At 40.5% G+C, this 16,436-nt stretch overlaps 1 non-coding gene across 1 annotated transcript; it reads left to right on the top strand.

Annotated features, from left to right (window-relative positions):
- The first annotated feature begins 3,818 nt into the window (after window positions 1-3,818).
- Window positions 3,819-3,950, top strand: LOC132365613 (small nucleolar RNA SNORA68). Its single transcript, XR_009503141.1, has one exon. It is a non-coding gene; the product is annotated as a small nucleolar RNA SNORA68 (small nucleolar RNA).
- The last annotated feature ends 12,486 nt before the right edge of the window (window positions 3,951-16,436 follow it).

Raw genomic sequence — 16,436 nt, forward strand, 5'->3', positions numbered from 1 at the left:
AAGTTGACCATAGTCAAGATACAGAACGTTTCCTTCACCATAAGGATTCCTCATGTTGCCCTTTTATAAGCACATTTCTTTCCTCTCCCTGCCTACTATTCCTAACTCCTGGTAAGCACTAACCTGTTCCTTATTTCTAAAAAAATTTTTTGAAACATTTTATATAAATCAAATAAATTATGTAGTATGCAATCTTCAGGAATTGATTTTTTTCATTCAGCATAATTCCCTGGAGATTCATCCAAGTTTTTTCACATATAAAGAGTTCATTCCTTTTTACTGCTGAATATTTTTCCATAGTAATGATATATCCCACTTTGTTTAAACATTCACCTACTGAAGGACATCTGGGTTGTTTCAGTTTTTGGCTATTATGAATAAAACTCCTATGAAAATTTATGTATAGATTTTTGTGTGAACATAAGTTTCACTTCTCTGGGATAAATGTCCATGAGTGCAAATTGCTGGGTCATATGGTGTTTTCATGTTTAGTTTTATAAGGGAGCGCTGAATTATTTCCCATTGTGGCTATACCAAAGAGTTTTTTTTTCTTTAATTAATTTTTATTGGAGTACAGTTGCTTTACAATGTTGTGTTAGTTTCTGCTAAAGAGTTTTTTTTAAACCATGAATAAATGTTGAAGTTGGTCAAATATCTTTATCATCACCTGTTTAGTTGATCTTATGACTTTTCCCCTTTATTCTGTTACAGTGATAAATTCTGTGGTAATCTTTGGATTTAAAGGAAACATATTCTCAACTGAGTTTTGTTTGTCTTTCTTTTTCTAGTTCCTTTAGGTGTATGTTTAGGTTGTTTATTTGAGATTTTTCTTATTTCTTAGGTAGGCTTGTATTGCTATCAACTTCCTGCATGGAACTTCTTTTGCTGTTCTTTCTTATTATTCTCTTTTCTGTTATCCAGGTTGAATAATTTCTATTGATTTGTCTTCAAGTTCAATAACCCTTTCTTCTGAAATATTCAATCTGTTGTTAAGCCTATCCATTGAATTTTCATTTCGGATATTGAACTTTTCAGTTCTAGAATTTCCACTTGAATAGTGTCGGTTAATTTCAGCTGGTCTGGATTGACCACATGCTTATTTCCAGAGATACTTACCTTGTCCAACACTATAGAATGCATTAACTAAAAAACAGATGTTCCCTAACCATCTAGATATGAAAGAGGCATGGGAAACAAACACCTCTGCTGTCTAAGGGAATGCAATTCTAAAAATTTTGTAACTAAAGGCAAACTACAGTATTGAATATGGTATCTAATTTATTCTCTACTTTGAGTCCTATCATCGGTTAACCTCTACACTAATGAAAGTTGATCATAGTTATTCCAGAATAAAAAGAAAGAAAGGGGAAAAGAGAAAAAATAAAACATAACAGAGCCCAGAAATTAGAGTGGATTCTAAGTGAAAAGATGGGAAGATACCTAAAGAGAAATTTAACCTCTTTCTGATTTTTATTAATTTGACCTTGGTTTATCAGAGATTCACGCTGAAACTAACAGTTTTAATATAATTACTATGTGCCAGGCACTGTGCTAAATGGCTAATGTATTTTATTTCCATTTATTCATATAAGCACAGTAAGGAATCTTTCTTATTGTCTCTACTTTACAGGTGAGGAACAGAAGTTCAGCAAGGTAAGTTAAAAATGGAAGTTGCTGAGCACAGTAATGAACCAAGTCAGGTAGGTAGACATTTCCTGGACCAGGCAAATTTTGAGTTTGATTTTGAATGCAGAAAAAAAAGCAAGAAAGGTTGGAACTGAGTAGTTTTTCTCCTATGAATCTTCAGGAAATTACCATGTTGTTGTCTGTCTCAACTATTGATCTGCACAAACCGTGTCCAGTGGAAAAAGGACCTCTGGGTTAAACTTGTAAAGACCTATAATGGATATTTGATAATGCCAAGGGTGATGATGACTAATGGCTGATAGGGCTGAAGGTCTCCACCACAATGCAGGACTTTAATTAAAATCTGGCTTTGATTCTCTGTAGACAGATATGCAGCTTTGCTACATTGAACAAATTCTGGGCCAGAGATTTCAAAGTTCCAAAGTTTGCATCTCTTTCTATTGAAATCCTTCTCTAGATCTAAATTAAACCTTCTTAATGCCCGTCACACATTGCAATTTATCTTGTTTTTCTTGACTCATTGATCCAACTCTGAAGAAACCATTAAGAAAATCCTTTCCAAACTCTATGCTCTATCATGCATTTGAACAATAACCTTTGATTTTATTTCTATGCCTCCCCCTGTTGATTTTACACTCTACTCAAATAATTACTAGCTCTCTGGGACTCATATTTGTCCTCCGTAAAATGGAAGAAATTGTTTAATCATGACTTGGCTCCAAATCAGATTTTGCTTCTCTAAGTCCCAGGTGTTCAAAGAATTAATTCACACAATAGGGTGTTGGAGGTGTGACAAACACAGAGAGAGGCATTTCCCAGATAGAAATAGAAGTAGCTCTGCTTTCTGTTCACATATTAATGTTCAGTTAATTGAACATATTAATTGAACTTGACAGGATTTCATTTGAAGGGATCTGATACTAAAACACATTTGAAAACCATTGGATTAGGTCCTTTCTAGCTCTAAGCAGTCTAAGACAATATCCTATGATTCTGCAATCTGAACAACAGAGGAAAGAGCTGTTGTATCTATTTACATTTTGCATGTTTTCAGAGACTTAGAAACAGGTATGTTTCTAAGGAATTTAGTGACTAGCTATATGGGTGATATATAAGGCTTGGCTGAGTGCACAAGTAGGAACTGATCCTGTCAGAGGGGGCTCCAGGGATGGATTCTTTTCTCATAAAATCGTTTATAGCCCCTCCTCAGGAACTAGAGAAAAGACTCATGTAGCTATTTTCCCTAGCACTGTTGACTCTGCTAATTTGATGGTAGCAGAACAGTGTTGGTGAATTTTAGGTAAAGCCAATAAGGAGCGTGTGACTTCAGCCTTCCCCTCCTCCTCCACTCCCTCCCACCCCACTGGCAGCTCCTCCCATTCTGGCTGGGGAAGTGATAGAGCAGAACTGAAGTTTATTTTAAACCTTTTAGGTCAGACACTTCAAAGCTGCCATGGTTACTGGAAATCTACCCCAACCTCTACAGTATCACGAGTCAGGATGCAGAATGTGCCCCTTTTACAGCCTCTGGCGTTGTGAGGCAGTTGGTGATTGCCTCAGAACCTAGGGGGGATGCCTGCCAGGTACTTATACTCTATATTGTGTATAAATCATAGGGTAGGGTTGGGGCAGAGCGCTTCATTACAAACTCCACTCTATTTTGACTTAAGAAGAAAGGATTTATAAGCTTCAAATTATTAATACTGGAATCACTACTCATGTAAATCATTGTAATGCTTTCTGGAGACCATTGCGTAGGATGGAAAAGGAGCACCACTGCGTCTACCTGGGCTCCCCTACCATCTGCCTCAGCATCACCGCTCGCTCTCCATCCCCCACTCCACTTGCAGAGTGATCTGTCTCAAATATAGATCTGATTATGCCATCCTCTGCCTCAATGCCTTAGATGAATTTCCACTGACTTCCGAATAAAATACAAACTCTCTGGAGGAACATACGAAGACCAGCTTCATCCTGCTCCATTCTCCACCCTGTACCTTTGGCTCCTGCCATTCCGTTTTCACTCTAGCAGGGGTTAAAGCCTGAAGTCTTAGCCCAGCTGGGTAGAATGTTGAAAATATTTTTTCTTTTAAAAAGGGTCCTGTGTTTCTCAAGCATGGTTCTCAAGTCTCTTTGAAACAAAATCAATGAGCATCTTTATTAAACACTTCTAAGGCCCTAGCCCCAAGAACTGCTGTTTCATATAGCAGCGGTTTAAACAGAGGTGCTAACAGCAAGTGGATCTCGTTGCCCTTGGGGGCTGCGGTCGTGCCTCTCAAAGTGAATTTGGAGGGTCTACACCCCTGGTAGCCAGTGCCTGCTGGGACCAGATGCTGTGGCCACCGGGTCCCCAAGTGCCCCCCTCCCCCACACGTGATGGGAGGTTTGGGGGATGTACAATTCACCCTGTCCCGTCCTGATCCCTGCAGACCAAGACGTGGGCGCCCGGCCCCGCGCCTGGGCCCACTCGATCCAGGTCATGAAGGTGGAGGAGATCGCAGCCAGCAGGTGTCCCCCACCATCAGTCAAGCAATTCCATGACTCCAAGATCAACTTCTGGCTGCCCCACCAGGTCCTGTGTTGTCAGCACAAGCCATGCTTCACCACCAAGAGGCCCAACACCTTCTTTTATGTGCAGGCCCTCCCAGTCCCCAGGTCTGCCCAAATAAAACTCTTTGGGTAAACCAAAACAACCAACCAAATGAAACAAAGCAAAACAAAACAAAACAAAAACAAAAACAAAAAAAACTTCTAATAATAGAGTGCATATTTATTGCCAGACATTAGGCTGTATGTTCTAGGTTAACTCTTTTAATCATTACAACAATCCTAAGAGGTAGGTGCTATTTCTAACTTCATCTGATGGATGAGGAAACCGAGGCACAGAGAGGTTAAATAATTGTCCAAGTTCATAAGTGGCAAAGCCAGGTTTCAAACGCTGGCAGTCAGGATTCACAAGCCATCCTCTTAACCATGCTCCCTTATAGCCTCTTACTAAAATGCAGATTCACAGGCTCCTTCACAACCTAAGGGTATACATTTCAAATAAGATTCCCAAGGTGATTCTTCTATACACTTGTTTGAAAGCCATTATGGTAAATGTTGCTCAAATAGAAAATAGTAGAAGGTGAGTGCCCTCTAGTGTATATACATGAGTATTACACATTTGTTGGTGGTGATGAATCAGATCTTTTATCAGTTCCTTACAAAAGAGCCACATTTCATGAAGTACAAATTTTAAGAACTGTATCAGGATAAATTATTTCCACGTCAATGACTTAACTGATTAACACTACATTAAATTGATTTTGTCACAAAAGTTATGTAAATATTGCCACTGTCTCTCATCAGACCTCAGCAATTCCTGGGAATTTGATTGAATTATTGGAAGCCTCCATACCAGCACGTCTGGTTACTAGGAATAGAGGCTCATAGCCTTAGTGCACAGTGACTGATAAATGTGGAACATCAAATCCACGTTGTGGAGTGGCAGATTTTACTCATCTTATCTGTGGTGGCTTCATTATATCATTAATTGTCTTCAGTAGGTTCTGCTCAATTTATTCTCTCAGAAGGGGATTATACTTAGAGCCTTCTGTTTTTTTTCTTATCCTCTTTCAGTTAGGGTTGGAAGGGAGGAGAATCAATTAACTATTTAGTGTGATATATATAAATCCCCTGTATTACTGTGTTAGGCTATAGCTTATTCCCAAACAGGAAACCATCCATGGATTTTTTTAGGTTAGAATTAAATGTCTGTAACAAAAAGACCCCAAAATGTAGTGGCTAAAACAAGATTGAAGTTTATTCTCTTTGATATAACTGTCCAGAGGTAGTAGCTCTGACATCTACATGCAACACAGATTCCATTTTGGGCTCAAAATAACTGCTCCACTTCCTGCTCTTACATCTGTATCCCAGCCAATGGAGAAAAGACCAGGGAAGAACATAGCCCTTCTTTTTAAGGACAAACCCAGAAGTGGCATACAACAGTTTTGCTCACATCCCATAGACCAGAATTTGGCCATAAGCTTCAAGAGAGGGTGGGAATGTAGTCTTCAGTGAGGCAGTTATATGCCCCACTAAAACCTGGAGTACCATAATTGAAGGAAGAAGAGGAGAATGGATTTTCAATGGACAAAAAGTTGTCTTTGCCACAAACCACTTTCTATATTTGAACATTTTTATGTGATTCTATAAGCAGCCAGTTATTCACAGAAAATAGGCAAGAAAACAAGTATCAGGTATTTCAAGAATGACATTTAATGAAATGGTAGAATTTTTACAGAGATGCTGCTGATTCAGCTGAGAAGCTGTTTTCTTTGCTTTATTGCCCTTCATGGTAGAGATTTATTAATTATGGACCTAGACAGTCAATTCAAAAGTAAATACAGGCAGTCCTTGAATTGCATGACCTCAATATGCACAAATTTCAGTTAGTTACTATGGTTTAGTTAAATATCACCAGCTCCCCAACAACATAGTTCAAATTTCAGTTACCCCCCCCAACACACACACACACACACACACACACACACACACACACACACGGTAGATAGAGATAAGGATGGATATATAAAGTGCAAGCCGCATAGCACAGGGAGATCAGCTCGGTGCATTGTGACCACCTAGAGGGGTGGGAGGGAGATGCAAGAGGGAGGAGATATGGGGACATATGTATATGTATAGCTGATTCACTTTGTTATAAAGCAGAAACTAACACACCATTGTAAAGCAATTATACTCCAATAAAGATGTTAAAAAAATAAAAAATAAAGTACAAACTTTGTGCTAGCTCTTCAGTCCACAAATCACTACATAAATAACAGGTGCGCATGATATTCACTGACCAATCACATTACTTTTTTTGAAAGACTGTTTGTAGCAACCTAAATGTCCATCGACAGAGGAATGGATAAAGAAGATGTGGTACGTATATACAATGGAATATTACTCAGCTATAAAAAGGAATGAAATAATGCCATTTGCAGCAACATGGATAGACCTAGAGGTTATCATACTAAGTGAATTAAGTCAGACAGAGAAAGACAAATACCAATTATATCACTTATATGTGGAATCTAAAAAAAATGATACAAATGAACTTACTTAAAAAATGGAAACAGACTCACAGACTTTGAAAACAAACTTATGGTTACCAAAGGGGAAAAATGTGGCAGTGGGGAGGATAAATTAGGAGGTTGGAATTAACATATACACACTACATACCGAGAGCAAAGTGTGTAGCTATGTTGCTTCTTTGTCTAACAGTAATAAACTCATGTGACATTTTACAAAAATGAAACTGAAAGAGGTAATTGGACAATAGAGACGAAAGTGTAGTAAAGTGACAAAAAGTGAAATTCTAATTGAATATAAACAGAATTAGAAAAAGCTGACCATGGAAATGTCATCACCACCACTGTTTGAGACAGATATTTAGCCAGAGGAACTGTGTTAGCGTTCTCCAGAGAAACAGAACCAATAGGATATGTTTATATATACATAGTGAGAGACTTATTTTAAGGAATTGGCTTCCATGACTATGGAGGTTGGCAAGTCCAAAATCTGCATAGTGAACCAGTACACTGGAGACCGAGGTGAAAGCTGATATTGCAGTTCAAAATTTGACCAAATATCTGGACACGATGGCCCAACCAAGTTGACACATAAAATTAAGCATCACAGGAACTTAGTGAAGGTTTACTTATTGACATAAATGAAGAAAGTGGTTATGACAAGCCAGCTAAAGATGTCCCAGAGGAAGTCATGCTGGTAAACAAATAAACAAACAAAAAACCTTCACATTAAAGGAACTCTTGGAATATTTCACAACACTAAAGCACAAAGGATAAAATATTGGAAGCTAATCCAAACTTAGAAAGGAGCCTGACAATTCACCAAGGCATAGAAAAAATGCTCGTTCCATATCATAAAGATATACAACAAAAAAAGGCAGCACTGTTGAAACTATTCTTGATAAGTGCAAAGAAATAAAACACTTTACTTCTGAATGTTTCTAATGCTTTAAATTGCATTGTACTAAATAAATACTAGTTTTGATATTTTTTCATTTATAACTTACAGTAACTAAATCTTTAATGTTTTGACAAAACTCTTTTTTTTTTTAACTTTTGGGTTTATTTATTTATTTATTTATTTATGGCTCTGTTGGGTCTTCGTTTCTGTGCTAGGGCTTTCTGTAGCTGCGGCAAGTGGGGGCCATTCTTCATCGCGGCGCGCGGGCCTCTCACTATCTCGGCCTCTCTTGTTGCGGAGCACAGGCTCCAGACGCGCAGGCTCAGCAGTTGTGGTTCACGGGCCCAGTTGCTCCACGGCATGTGGGATCCTCCCAGACCAGGGCTCGAACCCGTGTCCCCTGCATTGGCAGGCAGATTCTCAACCACTGCACCACCAGGGAAGCCCAATCTTTAATGTTTTGACAAAACATTTTTAAAGATCACAAAACAATCAGTTCTTTTCACACTGATTATTAAGGTTGAGTTTTCTGGCTTCTGTGTGCATGGTCATTTTTATGATCCCAAAGTACCATGCAGAATGGGGACTGCCTGTGTGGTATTTCATTTAAAGAGGTTACCTGGTGGCTCAAATGGAATCTCTTTCTAGGAGGGCGGGAGAAGGGTATTAGCTCCTTTGCGTACTCTGAAGTTCCTAATAAGGTGCAGGTGTTTAGAAGATATCGGTTTCACTGTTGTAGTGGACAGCGACTCTGGGTCAGATGAAGAGTGGAGTAATGTCAAGACAGCATTAGAAACAAGGTCTACACTTGGTCTCTGTCTAAACCTAAACTTCAGTTTCCTGATTCATCATGTGAGGGTAATAAGAGTGGTTACGTCTTTTATGGGGTTGTTTTGAACACAGCACCTAGAAAGTGATAAATAAGTGTCTATAGGAAGAATGAATGACCAGGACTCAGTTTGACCAAGAATAGTTACCCCACAAATTCTCATAACCCTTTGGTTACAGCTGAGGCTAGGACGTTAAGGCTGCCTGGGAACTGGTTAGAATGAGGGTGAGGGTAGGACCAACTATTTGGAGCAAGAAAGCCTGGTCCCTTGAAGGTACATATATCAGGACCAAAAGTGTTTTGTTTTGTTTTTTGTTTTTTTAATAAATTTATTTATTTACTTATTTTTCGCTGCTTTGGGTCTTCGTTGCTGCACATGGGCTTTCTCTAGTTGCGGCAAGCGCGGGCTACTCTTGTGCGCGGGCTTCCCATTGCGGTGGCTTCTCTTGTTGCAGAGCACGGGCTCTAGGCACGGAGGCTTCAGTAGTTGTGGTGTGTGGGCTCAGTAGTTGTGGCGCACGGGCTTAGTTGCTCCGCGGCATGTGGGATCTTCCCGGATCAGGGCTCAAACCCGTGTCCCCTGCATTGGCAGGCGGATTCTTTTTTTTTTTTTTTTTTTTTTTTTTTTAATAGCTATTCTATTTATTTATTTATTTATTTTATTTATTTTTAGCTGTGTTGGGTCTTCGTTTCGTGCGAGGGCTTTCTCTAGTTGCGGCAAGCGGGGACCACTCTTCATCGTGGTGCGGGGGCCACTCTTCATCGCGGTGCGCGGGCCTCTCACTATCGCGGCCCCTCCCGTTGCGGGGCACAGGCTCCAGACGCGCAGGCTCAGCAGTTGTGGCTCACGGGCCCAGTTGCTCCGCGGCATGTGGGATCTTCCCAGACCAGGGCTCGAACCCATGTCCCCTGCATTAGCAGGCAGATTCTCAACCACTGCGCCACCAGGGAAGCCCTGGCAGGCGGATTCTTAACCACTGCGCCACCAGGGAAGCCCAGGACCAAAAGTGTTTAATCCTTTCCCCCAATCCTCATTCCCATTCCCCTTGACCTTTGTGCTCTCTGAATGGAGGCTGAATGGTTCAATTTGGGAAAAAGAGCAAAGGAATTAAAACTTGGGTCTGGTCACAGGGTCTCCTAGCGGTGCATGTTCTTGCATTTTTAGTTCTCTCTGTTGCCTCACTCCTCTCAGCAAAAAACAAACAAACAAAAAACAAAAACATACTCAAGTCTTCCAACTCAGACAAAAGATCAATCTTATAACTACCCACCCTGAGCTACTATTTCTCTATATATTCTTTTAAATTACCTGCCACCTCATCTGGTTCTCTGAAGCTTTTGTCTCAAAGGCATCCAGTGACTTCATAATTTCTAGTATCTGGTACTCAGCACTTAAGTTCTCTGATCAGAAAGTGCAGCTTTCTGTCCACTGGCCACACTCTCCTCCTTGATGCCCTCCACCCCATGCCTCTGGGACATAGCACAAAAGGCCCCAAGACTTCTTGTTTCTTTTGTCATTAAGTGTGTCTTGTGCTCTGTCTTTGGACTTTGAACCCTTTATCCTTTTGTTCTAAAAGTTCTTCTGTGAACTTTTCATCATTCCAGCTGTGGGTATCTCACAAATCTACCCTTCCAGTCCTTACCCCTTTCTGGACCTACATTGTGATTTACACAGCCCACCAGCATCTTAAATTCAATGTGTCTGCAATAAGAGAGTATTTTAAATGTGCTTCCCCTCCCTCTGCATTCATTCAACACCATCACTTCTAGAAGCAAGTCCTGGTCCTAGCTAAACAGTTAGACATCAGAGAAAATGTCACTCTAGTTAGATACAGAAAACAAAGGAAAAAATTCTTGACTCCTAAGCTTAGTAAGATGTTGATATGGGTTTAAGTTAAAAGGTTTTAAATGTGTATTTTCCAGGAGAGTATTCTAGTCTACCAAATGAGATGAATTCTCCATGACATGAACGGGAGCAGCTTTGCATCTCTTCTGCAAATACCATTGGTTGCTAGTGTCACAAAATCATCATGGAGGCAGGTACCCAGGAGCAATGTTAAATGTCATTCTTATTTCTGTCTGGTGAGGATTACTCAACAGCAGCCCAAGGCCCATTGTTCCTTGATTGCCTAACAGAAGGGACACCTGCATATATCCCAGCACTTTGTCCCTAACATTTTCCCAAATGATTCCCCCCACACACCTTTCAGTTGAAAGGTGAAAGGTGAAATATCACACCCATGGTATTCTTAAGCCTCCTAGAATGGATGTTGAGAGCATTGTATAGTGAAGGGGTAGGTGGCCAGGAAACTGCTGTATCCAGGCAAATGGACTTCTGGAGAGCTTTGGCTAAACTGGTGGAAACAACTCTTTTAACAACTGTCTGGATCAAAGTGATTACCTCCTGTCCCCCCTATACTTGCGAGTTCTTTCTGAATTTCATATTTTTGTTAATCTTAGATCCACAGGCTCAATACCTGGGATAATCTTCAAAAATTTCTCTCTAAATCGGGCATTATGCTATTGTTTGCTTTCCATATTTCCCTTTTTCTAGAAATGACATCCCACACTCACCACTCATTCTCTCCAACACTAATTATAGGGGGAGGTCCCCTGTGTTCTAACATGATCCCATCTCCTACCCCAGCCATTGTGGATTTGTTCCAGGGTGGGCATCTGAACAAACAAGGAAGAATTAGAGTATTAGAAAGACTTAAGCTGCAAGTAAAAGAAAACCTGACAACCAGTACCTTAATTTGTTTTTTCTCATATAATAACAACTCCAAAGGTAGGCAGCCCAGGGCTAGTGCATCTGCTCAAGGATGTAACCAGGACCCAGGCTCCTTCAATCTTACTGCTGTGCAAACTTTTTCATGGGACTTTCTTAATCTTGGTCGCAAAATGGTTGCTGTAACTCCAGATATCACATACATATTACTATAGGAAAGAATTACAGAGGGGCTAAAGGCAGAACATAAAAGACATAAGGGGCAGGCACCATGGCTTTCTCTATTTAATAAAATTTTTCTGGAATATTTGGGTGGTATCTACACCTCCATGAAAAACTAATTTTAAAATTACTTTAGTTACATAAATCACAGCAAGATCTTTTTTTGACCCACTCCTAGAGTAAGGAAAATAAAAACAAAAATAAACAAATGGGACCAAATTAAACTTAAAAGCTTTTGCACAGCAAAGGAAACCATAAACAAGACGAAAAGACAACCCTCAGAATGGGAGAAAATATTTGCAAATGAAGCAACTGACAAGAGATTAATCTCCAAAATATACAAACAGCTCATGCAGCTCAACATCAAAAAAAACAAACAACCTAACCAAAAAATGGGCAGAACACCTAATAGACATTTCTCCAAAGAAGACATACAGATGGCCAACAAACACATGAAAAGATACTCAACATCACTAATTATTACAGAAAAGCAAATCAAAACTACAATGAGGTATCACTTCACACTGTTCGGAATGACCATCATCAAAAAAATCTACAAACAATAAATGCTGGAGAGGGTGTGGAGAAAAGGGAACCCTCTTGCAGTGTTGATGGGAATGTAAGTTGATACAGCCACTATGGAGAACAGTATGGAGGTTCCTCAAAAAACTAAAAATAGAATTACCATATGACCCAGCAATCCCACTACTGGGCATATACCCAGAGAAAACCATAATTCAAAAAGACACATGCACCCAAATGTTCATTGCAGCACTATTTACAACAGCCAGGACATGGAAGCAACCTAAATGCCCATCGACAGATGAATGGCTAAAGAAGATGTGGTACATATATACAATGGAATATTACTCAGCCATAAGAAGGAACAAAATTGTGCCATTTGCAGAGACGTGGATGGACCTCGAGTCTGTCATACAGAGTGAAATAAGTCAGAAAGAGAAAAATAAATATCATATATTAATACATATATGTAGAATCTAGAAAAATGGTACAGATGAACCTACTTGCAAAGCAGAAATAGAGACACAGACGTAGATAATCAATGTATGGACACCAAGGGGGGACAAGGCAGGGGGTGGGATGAACTGGGAGATTGGGATTGACATATATACACTACTATGTATAAAATAGATAACTAACAAGAACCTACTGTATAGCACAGGGAACTCTACTCAGTGCTCTGTGGTGACTTAAATGGGAAGGAAATCCAAAAAGGAGGGGATATATATACGTGTATAACTGATTCACTTTGCTGTACAGCAGAAACTAACACAACACTGTAAGCAACTCTACTCCAATAAAAAGAATTACTTCAGTTAAAGAAAAAACAAATTAGCAACACCAAATTGAATTAGATATTTAGTCTACATTAGCTTTAAAAAACAATTATTTTAATGATTCGTGTAAATATTTGCCTCCAAAATCCTAAAAGTTTAAAATGCAAATTCTAGGACAAAAATTGAGTAAAAATCTCAAAAATTCCACTTCTTTGCTAATCTCACTACTATCACCCCATGACCACCCCCATTAGAATTTCTGATAAATTGGCAGAAGTTTGCCAAGGCAAACATATCTGTTTGGCAACACAGTTCATAATTATCCTGAGTTTCTGTATCTAGCAGAAAATAACAGAGCTGAGTCACTTGAATAATATTGGGTTAGCCAAAATTTTCGTTCAGGTTTTTCATACCATCTTATGAAAAACCCGAACGAACCTTTTGGCCAACCCAATACATTTCTTAAGTTTGGCTCTCAAAATTTGGGAATTGGTGAAAGCAGTACAATTTAGTAAAGGTACTGGGAATTATGACTGTGTGTGTGTTTTTAGAAGGCAGAAAATCTGCCAGAGGGATGTCAGAGTCTTTTCTAATTCTCTCCAGAAAAGGGCAGACTCATATACCATCAGCAGGCCTAAAGTCAGTTATGTTCAACAGGGCTTTGGGGCAGAGAGGAGGGGTAAAGTTCATAAGGATTCTGGGAAGCATGTGGAGTTTGAAAAATGATACTTAATATACCTATACCTCATGAGTCTGTATAAGTCTAGTCAGAATCTTTTTGGCTGGTAGGGTCACACAGAATACAAAGCAGTGCAGGAAACTGGGTTCAAAAATGATGAGAATATCTACCTTACACCTTATGTCTTACAACTTACTCTAAACATATGATCTGTCCCTGTCAACTTTCTGATGCTTGAAATTGCTTGACAAGGGGATGCCTTTTACTCCACCCTGACAAATAACACTTACATACAAGTATCCTCCTTGGAGACAATTTGAACCCCTAGGAAGTGTGGTTTAAACTCACACTAATCAGGCTGTTAAGGTCTTTCTTAAGTGTACCATAACAAGGTGAAGGTAGGGAAGGCGCTGGAAACCAGAGGAGGAAATGAGAGAGGCCCTGCACATAGAAAGGCTAAGGGTGGGGAGGGGTGGAAACCTGGAAACTAGCACACAATTGGGCTCAAGTCCAGCCTATCTGACCAGGCAAATGTTCAAAACAGCCTGTGCCTGCTTATCTTTTACTAACTTTATGGGTATTCTCAGAATTAGAGCAATAATGAAGGGGGTTCTTAAAGGAAAATGGGCCAGAGAGGTTCCTTTTCATTAATGAGGTTCACTTATCACCACCAGGCTCAGTCAAACCCCATCACAGGCATCTAGAAAAGACAAACAAAGCCTTCCTTGAGTGATAGGTCTTTTTCTGTTTGTTAAAAAATTAAGGTATAATTGACATATAATATTAAATTAGTTTTAGATGTAAATGTAATGATCATATATATGTATCTATTGCAAAATGATCACTGCAATTAACTAGTTAATATCCATCACCACACAGAGTTACAAATTTTTTTTTTCTTGTGATAAGAACTTTTAAGATCTACTCTTTTAGCAACTTTCAAATATACAGTATAGTATTGTTAACTATAGTCATCATGCTGTATCTTACATCCCCAGGACTTATTTTATAACTGCAAGTTTGTACCTTTTAACCCCCTTCATCAATTTTGCCCCCTCTCCCCCTCCCCTCACATCTCACTGTCTCACAACACTCTTTCTTCTTGATTCCTTTGGAGCATCTGGCAGTTTCTCCTGCTCAGTCTGCCCTCTGTTCATTCATTCTATAAACATTCAGAGCCAACCACATGCTAGGCATTGTGGTAGGTGCTGGGGATACACAGACCCTGCTCTCACGAAGCTCACAGTCTGGTGGGGTAGACAGATGTGTTGTCTGTAGGACAAGTGTTAGATAGGGGTGAGCACAGGAGCCTAGAAGAGGAGAAGATGCTATCCAAGTCAGCCTGGGAGTGTCAGGGATGGCATCAGTGGGAGGTGAAGCCAGATTCCAGTTCTGAAAGGCACAAAAGAGTTGCCCAGGTAGAGAGAGGTGAGGCAGGAATGAGATTAGGAGTGACAAAGTGATTGTGGGCAGGTGCATAGGCCCAGGACACAGGATGCAGCAAGGATATCCCGGATAGGGCTGAGGCCCCAAACTGCCCTGTGGATCTTTCTTCTCTGAACCCAGACACTATCTGTCCTTCACCTCCTCCCTTACACCTTGAGGTATTCTTTTCAATGGTCTAGACCAGTCAAGGAGGGTTAATACCCAGCTAATGTTTCTTAACCCCTCGCCCACAGAGCTCCCAGACCCTCCCTCACCCTGTTGAGGGCTAAACCTCCTTAAGGTTCTTCAGCTCTGGTGTCTCCCCTGCCAAAAGACCTGCCAGGCTTCCAGGCTGGGTTTGGTCCCCTCTTGGAGCTCACTCAGCCCCCATGTTCCCTGCAGTGGGCTGCATTATACAGTGATAGCTCTTATCTTTTCTTTCCTTTGCCAACTCAGCCTCCCGGCAAGTTACACTACAGCTAAAATCTTCCCCCAACGTAGTTTATTCACTTCTTAATCCAGGCCTTTAACACTCATTGAATCTGCTAGAGAGTCAAGCATGCCCACCCAGCTAATGATATGCTCTGTGTAAGAGCTGCTGGATGCTGTTGTGGATGATAAAATATACTGCCTTGAAAAACTGGTTTGACCCGCAGCCATGGAATTTCCATCACTGCATCTAGCCACCAAGAAAAAACGTAGAAACCACCACCAGTGGCTTAGGTAATTATCTACTACTAGAAATTAAAATCATCCTGGAGACTTAAGGGACAAATTAGCCCATGACAGTCCTTCTTACACTTTTATGTCCAGACAACATGGAACTGTGGCATGGTTACCGGAACAAAAAAATCTATCAAATTTATATTAGCTTCTTTCCTCATTTCTCTAACGTGTGTGTGTGTGCGCGTGCGCGCGCTGGGGGTCAGGAGAGGAAGGAGTGTGAATGTCTGTCCTGCCTAGCTTACCGGAGTTGCTGCAAGTACTAAACGTGAGAAATACTTGGCAGCACTCTACAGCTGTAGGATCCGTATGTTTAAATCTCTTCTTCCTTGAGCAGCCAGACACACCAGTTCCTAAGTTCTATGCCAGTTTAGTAAAACACTTTGCTTTTCCTATTTCTAAAATAATTAAGTGGGCACTGTAGAAGCAAGGCCTGGGAAGATTTTTATGATAGAACTGTGATATGGAGTTGATCCCAGAAAGTCTTTTCCTAGGATTTTCTTAGGAGTCCTTTAACTAGCGTTTCCGACTCCTTTTAAAAACTAGCCCATAGGCAAGGAGTTTCCCAGGCTCCGCCCCCACCAATCCGACAAGCTCTAGAAGCTCTAGAGGACTAGAACCGGGGACGATGTTCTTCTATACATACAGGAGTCAGGGTTTGCAACGCTGTTTAGAAATATAAGTCGGGGCAGGGGTCTCTGGCCACATTTCCCCCCGGTTAGCCCTCAGCGCGTCCAGCCCTACTTTGTCTTCTCCCTGTGATTGGGTGAACCGCAGACCAGAGGTTGTACGTGACAAGAAGGCCTCTTTTATCTCCGCCTTCGCTTCCATTGCCCTCTCCTACCCAGCACCCCAGTTCTCTACCCATGGGACCCGCCCTTCTGGGGACGGTGGATTCTTTTATCT

The sequence above is a fragment of the Balaenoptera ricei genome, chromosome 4 (genome assembly GCF_028023285.1).
Source record: "Balaenoptera ricei isolate mBalRic1 chromosome 4, mBalRic1.hap2, whole genome shotgun sequence".
NCBI classification, from domain to species: domain Eukaryota; kingdom Metazoa; phylum Chordata; class Mammalia; order Artiodactyla; family Balaenopteridae; genus Balaenoptera; species Balaenoptera ricei.